The following is a 12,263-nucleotide window of genomic DNA, read 5'->3' on the forward strand; positions in this document are numbered from 1 at the left end:
ATTTAAATACACATAAGCAAAATGTAAATAAAAATAGTAAATCTATATTCATATATTTATTTAAAATTAGAATAAAGTTATCTCGCTTGTTAATTACATGAAACAATATATCAAATAATAACTCAACTAATAAAAACTATGAAATTCTGAACGAATCGATTTGATGACGTTGCATACAGAAAGAAGAAATTTACAAAAAAAAATCCAAAATACTTTCATATTATGTCTCATATTCAACGAAATTCTCGTCTCAGTCATTGGTTAATTTTAGCCGATGGCGCAATAGGCAACCAATAAGGGTTTAGGTTACAGCGTTATTTGTTATTTTGGCTTTGATCACCATTTCAGAAACTGGATTTCCATATTATGTTCTATTATTTAAGTAACGCCTTGATTGTCAGGCAGTTAGGAAGTTACATTATATTTACTTTATAATGGGACTGGTTGATATTATAACCCATTTTGAAATATAACCTAGTGTTGATGATGTGAACCTTAACTGAAGATTGTATTAAAACCGATGACTTACCTCATATTTCGCTTGTGTAATAAACTATTTCAAGATAAAACACCGTATAAATAAACTTTTGTTTAATTCTTGTAAGTACTAAAACAAACATGAAGAAAACATATTTGTATAAAAATATGATGTCAATCGATCGAATAGAACTAGTTTATCAATCAATTAAAGATACATGCCTACTTACATACATGAGCTTGAAGATACCAAGATAAACAATCTTACGCGAGAATAGAGAATACGAGAGTAAAAACGCAACAATCGAATGCAATTTCTTCATTTATATATCTGTTATCTTCAAATGTCTGTGGCCTTTACCATTGGTTCAGTGTTGACACTAACAGTTTTAATAACTGCCTGGTCTATTGCTATTTTATAAGGCAACATCCATTGCATATCTAAAGATTCTAGATTCAAATCTAAGTTCAGTCCAATTAAAAGTAATTAAATTTTCCTTTAAGAAATTCTTTCTAGAAGTTCGAAGTTAGAATATTTGCAGTACGACACTAGCGTGCCTCGAAAAATACGTTAAAACCGTCCTGCACCTGAACTCTCTCCATCATGTCGGATTGCTGTCCCATCAAATTATGAAAGTGACGATATACAGTGCCGGGTGCACTGTGTGTTTGCGCATTTACTTGACCGAAATTGGTCAGGAGAATATACATGATTAATTTAGATATTATTATAAACTCCATTTACTTTCCAACAAAAACATTATTAAATTTATACAAACAAAAAAATGGTTATTTCCCCCTCTTTTTCGTTAAATTTTAATAATCAGCTAATTATTAAAATAACTCATATCATGTTATACTTACATGAACACACGAGGCAAAGGGAAGTGTTGAAAATTAGTTTATGACAATGTCAAAATGTAAAATTAGTACTTAACAGGCCGGAAGTGTCCTGCTGCTGGGCTAAGAGAAGACTCTTAAGGAGAAAGTTGAAAGGATGCATTGTAAACACTAATTAAGTACATGGAAACCAGCGATCTTTAGTATCTTAACCACTAGTTCATGTCGGCTTACCAGAATGAGCCTTATCAAAACTTTTCTTATTATATCCGCTAAGCCGTACAAATGTATTTTCATTAAAACCAGAATTAGTTATTTTTAGTGACAATTTTTTTATTATTTGTACCAAAAACGATATGTCAATTGATTCTATATTAATTAGATTTGCATACAATATTGGGTACAGTCAGCAAAAAAACAATTTATTGAGTAAATACGTCATTGTTAATTAATAAAATAATTGGAATAAAAAATACTATGGAAAATATTTTTAATAGTTTTAATGAATAAGTACATATTTTTGAAGCCAACAATAAGTTGATAATTTAATGAAATACAATGCAAACGCTCTTGTCCACCAAAATTGTTTAAAATTTATTGCGTATTTATTTGCCAATACATTATAGTTATTATAGAATTAAAGATGTCTGATATTATTACAGTCATTATAAATGTTGGTAGGCGGCTAATTAGCAGCATTTAACAGTCTATGATAAATTTATTGAATGATATGAAGGTGCTTCCATAGATACTAAATAAAATGACTGACTTATTTGTATATGAGATTTTCTTACTTTTTCCGGTCGAAACACTTGTTTGCAATTTTTATATAAATTTTTAGATTTTATGTTTTTGATGACATCTCATTTATTTTTGTACGAAATCCTCCTTTTGTAAGTGGTATCACTGCAATAGATATACTATTGCAGTGATACCACTTATATGTTAATTATTGTACTATCTTTATATTTACTGTATTAATGTATAATATTATAATGTGGTGGTTCTTGTCCAGAGGGTGGATCTACCAGTTATCTGCCCGATAGCTGGTTGGAATCACTACGGGTACGTGACCCCGGACTGCTCTAGCTACTAGTGTCACATTCCTGTATCTTCCGTGATCACAGTATCCTCACCCCTCTCCTTGATACGCTGTTTTCCAAAATTATCCCAGCGTCACGCCAAAGAAGAATGAAAACTAATATTAAACCCGGAGCGGTGCCTCCGTTTAGGCGTAAGCCAGTCACCTGCGGCCAAACCAGCACCACACGTATTGACTCGTCATTCCTACGGATTCTGCTGGGGAGGAGGAGAGGGTGGCATGGGTACTGGGCAAGCCCGTGTTGCCATAAAGTCGCCTGGCCCAGGCGTAGCAGCATCCACGGAGAGGACACTTCGCTCACCTGTCTTGCAGGTGGAAAACAACACGTAGAGTGGCAGTCACCGGTTATAAGTCAGCACGAATAGGCGTAAGTGCGGACGCCAGGGGCCACTCTCGACAGTAGGAGGATCCATCGTAGATCCATTGATCAGCTACCGCCTGCTTTAAGTCGGGCAGCCCCCGATCAATAAGGTACTGATCCGACTCAGCGTTAACTTGTTCCGCCTGGGTGAACGGAGCACAAGCCTTACAGCTAGATGTTGATGCTGTGACATTAACCACCTGCTCAAAGAAACAAAAATCTCAAAACCCACACCAACGCTGCTTACATGCGCTTTGCGACATGGAATGTCCGAACGATGAGGACAGGCTTCCCGAACACCTACGGAAGCTCCGATTGCGCCCAAGAACTGCGCAAAACTTACAGTATCGACGTGGAGCTTAAAAGGCTCAATATCGATATCGTAGCCTTACAAGAGTCAAGAACTGAAGACGAAGGGTCTTTGCGTGAAGCTAACTACACTTTTTACTGGAAGGGCAAGAGTTGCTTGGAAACACGAGAGCATGGTGTAGGTTTCGCGGTTCCAAAACCATCTCATCAACGCCATAGAGACACCTGTAGGCGTTTCCGAGCGGATTATGGTCTTGCGTCTAAGCACAAACAAGGATCAATTCTACGGCCAGCTCGATGAGACAGTGCGCAAGGTGAATCCAACTGACAGACTGCACATTTTGGGGACTTCAATGCCCGCGTCGGTTAGGGCTCATCAGCCTGGCCTGAATGCCTCGGTGCACACGGCATAGGCAAGCTTAACGACAACGGACAACGACTGTTGGAGTTTTGCGCAAGGCACCAGCTGTGTGTTACCAACACCTTTTTTAAAGGCAAAATGATGCGGAAAGTCTCGTGGATGCACCCTCGATCTAAGCACTGGCACCAATTAGACCTTGCTCTTACAAGAAGGAGGGATCTACGGGAAACGATTCACACGCGGGCGTTTCACAGTGCCGATTGCGACACCGATCACAGCCTCGTTGCTACTAAAGTCCGACTTGTCCCTAGGAGAGTCCATTCTTCCAACCCACTCGGTCAAAAAAAGAAAAATCTTTTCAAGACTCGTGACATGGAAGCAGTGGAGTCATTTGGGGAACTCGTCCGCGAAGAAGTTGCAACTTGGGACAGTACGGCATCAGCGCGAGTCGAATGGGAAAAAGTCAAGTCTCTTCTCACTGACACTGCAGGCAAGGTTTTTGGCTATCAAAAGGCAAAAAATCTTACGACTGGTTTCAAGAAAACGAGGAGCACTACTTTCCTTGATTGACTCGAAACGCCAAGCCACTTTAAATTTTCGCCTTAACCCTGGCGATGCGACGCGTAAAGATCTCACGAAAGCAAAAGCCTCACTCCAGCGTAGCACGCGCTTCTTTGTAAACGCGTTTTGGACAGAGCTTTGCCAAAGCATCCAAGCGTGCGCAAACGCGGGGGATATTAGCGGGGTGTACGCGGGCATCAAAAGAGCTCTTGGACCTACTCCAAAAAAGACGGCACCTCGTAAGGAAACCGACGGTTCTGTTATAACAGACAGCACCCGTCAGATGGCAAGATGGGTAGAATACTACAAGGGGCTCTACTCGTGCCCAGTGGATATTTAGCCAGAAGCAATGGAGCTTGTCCCGAATCTGGCAACTTGGCACGAGCTAGACGTTGCACCCACATCTAAAGGAACTTTATCTGGCCGTCAAGAAGCTCAAATGCGGAAAGAGCCCCGGAAAAGACGATGTTGTCACCGAAGTCGTCAAGCTTGAGTGCCTTTTGCCCATCCTTCATAACCACCTGGCTAAGTGCTGGGAAGAAAACTACGTCCCTCAGGATATGCGAGATGCTAACATCGTCACTCTTTATAAAGGCAAAGGCGATTGTGGCGACTGCAACTGTTACCGCGGAATATCTCTTCTTAGCATCTTCGGTAAAGCCTTTGCCAGGGCCATTTTAGGCAAATTACAAAGGCTCGCCGACCGCGTATACCCTGAGGCACAATGTGGTTTTAGGTCCCAACGGTCAACTGACGATATGATATTTTCACTTAGACAGCTATAAGAAAAGTGTAGAGAGCAACATACCCCCCTAGTCATTGCATTTATAGACCTAAACAAGGCTTTTGACTCCGTGAGCAGAGAGGGGTTGTACTCGGTTCTTGTCAGAATTGGATGCCCCCCAAAACTCCTAAGGATAGTGCAATCGTTCCACGAAGGTATGGAAGTCACCGTCCTGCACAATGAGTGCTTCTGAAGGTTGCTTTTGAAGATGAACAGCAAGGCGTCCACTGACACATGCGAACCGATGGTAGGCTGTACAACATCTCAATGCTCAAGTCCAAACGCCACAGGGAGGACCTATTTGTAGATAGTCTCCTCTTCGCTGACGACGCTGCCTTCGTTGCTCATGACCAAGCTCAACTCCAGAGTCTAATGGACAAATTTGCCAGAGCGTGCGACCTTTTTTCAATGTCCATAAACTGCAAGAAGACCGTTATTTTAGCGCAAGGATGTTTAGAGCAACCAGTCATCTTGCTTAACGGCGCACCTTTACAGGTGGTTAACAAATTTTGCTACCTTGGGTCGCATTTGTCGATTTTAGCGTGTAGGCTATCTTGAGATACTGAGACATGCCAAATATGGAGTACAAGTAGAAAGGCGATATGCTGACGGTACACGAGCAATCTCTCGCTTGATGCAGAGATCGACTTCCGCATCGGCAAAGCAGCCTCTACGTTCGGGAGGCTCCGTACAAGGGCTTGGGATAACAGACACCTTACGGTAAAAACGAAAATGCTTGTTTACCAATCATGTGTCCTAAGCACACTCTTGTATGGAGCAGAAACGTGGACAACGTACGCAAAACAAGAACGCCGATAAACACATTTCACTTGCGCTGTCTTCAGAACATTCTGGGCATCACATGGTAGGATCGCGTGACAAACGAGTCTGTTCTAGGCGAAGCACAGCTGCCTAGCATCATGGCCATTTTCAAAAAAAAAACGGTTACGGTCGCTGGGACACATGCATCGAATGGAGCAGACTCGTCTGCCAAAGGCAAATACTACTGGGAGAGGTTGTGGATGCAAAGAGGTCTGTTGGGCGGCCTATGCTCCGTTACAAAGATTGCTCTAAGCGTGATCTAGTTGCGTTTAACATCCCTAGCAATCGATGGGAGGAACTGGCAGAGGACTGTGCCAAGTGGCGACGCCTTATTCACGAAGGTCAATCAAAGCATGACAATGACTGGTTTAAACTACTAAAAGAAAAACGCACTAGGCGTTATGAGCGGGCTTCAAACCCCCGCCCATCTGGGGGCGCATACACTTGTCGGAAGTGCGGCCGAAGGATCCTCTCTCGCATTGGTCTTTTCAGTCATGAACGCAAGTGCCTTCGCGATGCCGCTTAAATCATCTGTCAAAGATGCAGAGGCCTATATGATGATGTCAAATATGATTTTTCTTAACGCGCCTCTCTCTATTGTTTATTATTTCAGAAGTTTTTATGTCATGTCTGGATGATATGTATATGTAGGTGCCATACAGATTTATGCAGTGTCAAGAGTTTACCAACCGCAGAAAATTACTAAAAAAGAAAACGGAACTGATATTTTGGAAAGTTTCAGATTTTTCATTCCTTACACAACAATACTATTACTATGTAGTGGTAGAATATTTGATAAACGGGCTTGCACAAAGCCTTTTTTTTACGCTGGAAAAACGCACTATGCGTTTCCCCCACGGGAACAGTGGAGTGGAGTGCGCCCGAACATCGGAATAGCCACTAAAAACCAGCGGTACTTTTTTCGTCTTAACGAGGAGCGCCACGGGATAGCTTACGCATGCTACCGTGATTTTCATAAAGTCCTACCACAAAGAAAATATTGCTTATTAATTATTGCTTAGTTCCCTCTTCTACTCATTTTAATTGAAAATGAGATCTTTTATATTTCCTATACATCATGTATTACAAAGAAACTTTTAAGAAATATCTAAACATTTGTAGATTTTTAGATAGTTCGTAATTTTCTTTTTTCTTCAAAATCTTAAAATATTTCTAACGCTATAACTTTCTTTTTTTTTTTTTTATAGAATAGGAAGATGGACGAGCATATGGGCCACCTGATGGTAAGTGGTCACCAAACGCCCTTAGACATTGGCATTGTTTTTTTTTTTTTATAAAATAGGAAGGCGGACGAGCATATGGGCCACCTGATGGTAAGTGGTCACCAAACGCCCTTAGACATTGGCCTTGTAAGAAATGTCACCAATCGCTTACATATCCAATGCGCCACCAACATTGGGAACTAAGATTTTATGTCCCTTGTGCCTGTAATTACACTGGCTCACTCACCCTTCAAACCGGAACACAACAATATCAAGTATTGCTGTTTTGCGGTAGAATATCTGATGAGTGGGTGGTACCTACCCAGACGAGCTTGCACAAAGCCCTACCACCAGTAAAACTATAAAAACTATATCACTTGTATCATGGTATTCGATAACTTGTAGTTGCTAACAGGTAAGAGGTTTATTTATTATCAAAGTAATTATCCATTCTTAGCTCATTAGTGTATCTCGAACAAGGACGACATTTCAATTTGGCCTAGATCCAACCTAGAACATCGTAACTGTAACTGTAATTGGTCAATTGATAGGTATGATAGGTATAAAATAATAGCATAATAAATATATTATTTTACCACAGATCGATACTAATGATTACGTTCCAATATGGATGATAATCAACTCTTCTCCAAGGTTCGCCAAAGTTTTCAGTCAGCCTTCCGCGTCTAGTTAGATCACGTCATCTTGGTTGACGTATATAATTTATCGGATGTAAGCAAGGATGAGGATGACTGCGAAATGTCTGGAGTTGAAGAAAGTCATGATTGAAACCAATGTTAGTTGACATAATTATTCAATCACTCTTTTTTATGTGAAATATCCATTTGCCTTGGGGGTAAGGCACTGCTCTATTTCCTTGTGTGATCGTGGCGCATATATTACGTCTTTTTATATTATTACAATAAAAAAAGGAGTATAATTATTTTAATATTCTTTATAAGTGGAATAAGCTTTTCTCTTTTAATTGTTTCTTTGTATACAAAAGTAACTCTAATGCTTTCATGTTGAATAAAGTATTATGATTTGATTTATTATTATATTGATAGTCGGGTGGCAGATGCTGCGCAAGAGCAGTTTCCTAACTATGATTGGTGTTTTTGGCGGAGTTGGTGTTTTTGGGGGATTTTAATGCTCACCATGAATCATGGTTGAAATCCCTCAAAACTGACCATGCTGGAAGAACTGCTCATGCTTTTGCTCTCACACACGACTTGACCCAACTGGTTGATCAGCCCACCAGGATCCCAGACATTGATGGGCAAGCGCCTTCTCTACTGGATCTTCTGCTGACTTCTCACCCGGTGGAATATCAGGTTGTGGTTCAAGCTCCACTTGGTTCTTCGGATCACGGCCTTATATCTACCAAAGTGCCACAGGCCAAGCTGCCGCCATCAGCGGTATGCAAACGTCGCGTTTGGCACTATAAGTCGGCAGATTGGGACGGTATGCGCGATTACTATGCGTCAGTCCCTTGGAAGGAACGTTGCTTCAGTGCTACGAACGTTGCTACGACCAATAGCTATCACCTCAGTACTTTGTAAGGTGATGGAACGGATTTTAAACAACCAACTGATCCATTACCTAGAAGATCACAGTCTAATTAATGATCGTCAGTACGGGTTTCGATCAAAACAGTCCACAGGTGATCTCCTAGCGTACGTAACACACCTCTGGGGTGAAGCTATCGACAAGCATGGAGAATCGTTGGCTGTCAGCCTCGATATCTCTAAGGCTTTCGTCAGGGTCTGGCACAGAGGTCTTCTCTCCAAGCTACCGGCATATGGTCTGCCTGCTCAGTTATGCACCTGGATTGCCAGCTTCCTACACAAGCGTAGCCTTCGTGTTTTGGTAGATGGTTGCGCTTCACAATTCTATGTAGTGAATGCTGGGGTCCCCTAGGGATCTGTGCTATCTCCCACACTCTTTCTTTTGCATATCAATGATATGCTCTCCCTTGGGAACATACATTGCTATGCAGATGATAGTACAGTGCATGGTGGATACCACGGACGCGCAGTGGCTGAGCGGGCGGAAACTGAGGAGAGGCGGGAGAATCTTGTCATTGAACTCGATAGGACGTTAGAGCTCATCGCCAAATGGGGTTCTGATAATCTTGTTGAGTTTAATGCCAAGAAAACACAGGTATGCGCTCTCACAGCAAAAAAGTCACCATTTTACCCTCATCCCTCCCTCTGTGGCACTCCGCTGACGATACAAAACAAAATCACTATGCTGGGGATGGACGTTCGCTGCGACCTTAGTCCAAGGGATTACATCGAGGCTATTATAAAAACAGCTTCACGGAAACTCGGAGTTCTGAACAAGGTGCGGCGTTTTTTCACGCCACAACAACTGTGCCTGTTATACAAAACACAGGTACGGTCTTGCGTTGAATATTGCTCGCACCTTTGGGATGGCTCCGCTAAGTACCTACTGGAGGTCTTGGACCGGTTGCAGCGACGTGCAGTACGCATTATTGGCGACGTAAAGGTCACAAACACCCTTGAACCTTTACAATTGCGTCGCGAGATAGCAGCACTGAGCGCTTTCTATCGACTGTATCACGGCGAGTGCTCTGAGGAATTATTCTCTCTAATTCCTGCTTCCCCCTTCCTTCTTAAGTCCACGCGAGCTGGTTCTCGATGTCACCGCCTAACTGTGACATCAATTCCATCGCGCACAAAGAAATTTGGCAACTCCTTTCTTTGTCGCACTACCAAAAAATGGAATTCCTTACCAGCTCACGTGTTCCCCTCCTCTTACAACCCGGGTTCCTTCAAACGAGGCGTGAAGAGGCATCTTGCGGGCCGGCAAGGCGGTGACGGCTAGTACAGAACATTCTTCCCTACTGTACTGGCCGTCGTCGCGTTTGGACTCTACTACCACTTACCATCAGGTGGAGTAGAGTCATTTGCCATCCCGGACATATAAAAAAAAAAAAATTGTTTTATAAACTTAAATTATAAAAATAAATATAAATAATAATAATTAATTCACTTTTTTTGACATTGTAATATTTTTATATTTAAATATAGATGTAATTAATAATTATGTATGAGTATAAATTGTATATAAAATATTTTTTTTTGTTACATTCAGTAGGTAACGCATTTTTGTGTTTGTAATTTACATAGGAATTTTATTACACAGTTTTTGTTGAAAATCCTCTTATCAAAGGTTGTCTGGATGAGATTGCTGGAAGCAATAAGACGTCCTTTGCACACTACCTTAATTTAAAGCAGAATTTTGTAATATATTTAGATAGAAATTGTGTGCTGTAAAACTTTTCTAGTCTATTCTGTATTTTGTATATAACTTGTTTTAGGGATCGGCTGTTACGAATATAATATCTTTTTCTGTACCTCTGACAACGTATATACCAAATTTCAGGATGATCGGTTGAGTTATTAAGACGTAAAAGCGTAACAAACGAGAAAATAAAAAACTCGCTTTAGCACTTTATAACGAAATACAAGAAGGAGTTGAATTAACTCATATCAATTATATGGAAATATTATGTTTTGTTAAATTAAATGGAGGACAATTTGTTGAATGGGTTGTGTTACCTACGGCAAATATCTGCTTATATTCCGTATATTTTCAGTTATATATTTTGTTTTAAATTGAATAAGAGTAAAGTAAAGTAACAACCTATTAATGTCTTACAGGCTAAGGCCTCCTCCTCCTTTAAGGAGAATATTTGGAGCTTATTACACCACGTTGCTCCAGAATTTCAGGGAAATTAGATGGATGCAGGTTTCCTAACGATGTTTATCTTCACCGCCGAGCACGAAATGAATTATAAGCTCATGAAGGTTCAGCGGTGCTCCTGGTTTTAAACCCGTGACCACCGGTTATGATTCAGTATCTGCTTCCTCAAATTGAATATCTAAATTTAATAATACCATACAATTTCACGAAGAAGAATGTACAAAGTGACATGTTTTTTACTGGTGGTAGAGCTTTGTGCAAGCTCGTCTGGGTAGGTACCACCCACTCATCAGATATTCTACCGCAAAACAGCAGTACTTGGTATTGTTGTGTTCCGGTTTGAAGGGTGAGTGAGCGAGTGTAATTACAGGCACAAGGGACATAACATCTTAGTTCCCAAGGTTGGTGGCGCATTGGTGATGTAAGTGATGGTTAACATTTCTTACAATGCCAATGTCTAAGGGCGTTTGGTGACCACTTTCCTTCAGGTGGCCCATGTGCTCGTTCGCCTTCCTATTCTATAAAAAAAAAGAAATATATCAATAAAAATATAACAATAATAATTCGTGCCAAGTCAATATTTGCTCATTATTTTTATGGACAACTTCTTATGTACACATTACATGTATGTGAGAGAGTAAGACCAAAGTTCTTGCTATTATAATAGCGATTGTTACTTTCTTGACAATATTTCGTGGTAGTGACTGAGATGATGATTGTTTTAGTATAGAACAGTACAGTAACAGTAACAGCCTGTTAATGTCCCACTGCTGAGCTAAGGCCTCCTCTCCCTTTTGAGGAGAAGGTTTAGAGCTTATTCCACCACGCTGCTCCAATGCGGGTTGGTAGTGGAATACACATGTGGCATAATTTCAATGAAATTAGACACATGCAGGTTTCCTCACGATGTTTTCCTTCACCGTCAAGCACGAGATGAATTATAATCGCAAATTAAGCACATGAAAATTCAGTTTAGTGGTGCTTGCCCGGGTTTGAACCCACGATCATCGGTTCAGATTCACGTGTTCTAACCACTAGGCCATCTCAGCCGTCTAAAGTATTTACTTTAAAGGAATTTACAGAAGGGATTTAATATTTTTATAAATATGAATTTTTTTATAATTAATATATTCAAATTTTAGTTTATATATCTTAATTACATTTGGTTTTATGCGTTTTTTGTTTTATTTAATTACTTATTGTATATTTTTTTTTATTCTCACAGCTTTATGTAATAAATAATTTGCTCTGTACATAAGTTTTTTTTAATGTAATCTTAATTTAGGTATTTGTGTAGATATATGTTTCTTAAGTAGACTTTGACGTTTGGAATATTTAAAAAAATGTGTCATAGAGGTTGATTATATCAGGAGATAGAAGATAGAGTAACCCTTACAGCGCGGATATGTCACCGACACATATTTAGTTTTATTTATTTTTGTAACAGGTAGACAGACCGGAAAATAGGCCACTTGATGGTAAGTTGTCAGCACCGCCCATAATAAACGAATGCATCATCTAAACTAATATGTTATGTCCGTTGTGACTGTTACTGGCTTACTCAGCCTTCAAACTGGAACACAACAATAGTAAGTATTTTACTTGGCGGTAGAATACATGGTGTTTAACTACCCAGAAGGGATGTACTAAGTCTTACTACCAAGTGCATTTCCAAAATAGAACAAATGACT

The sequence above is a fragment of the Nymphalis io genome, chromosome 18 (assembly GCF_905147045.1).
Source record: "Nymphalis io chromosome 18, ilAglIoxx1.1, whole genome shotgun sequence".
Classification (NCBI taxonomy): domain Eukaryota; kingdom Metazoa; phylum Arthropoda; class Insecta; order Lepidoptera; family Nymphalidae; genus Nymphalis; species Nymphalis io.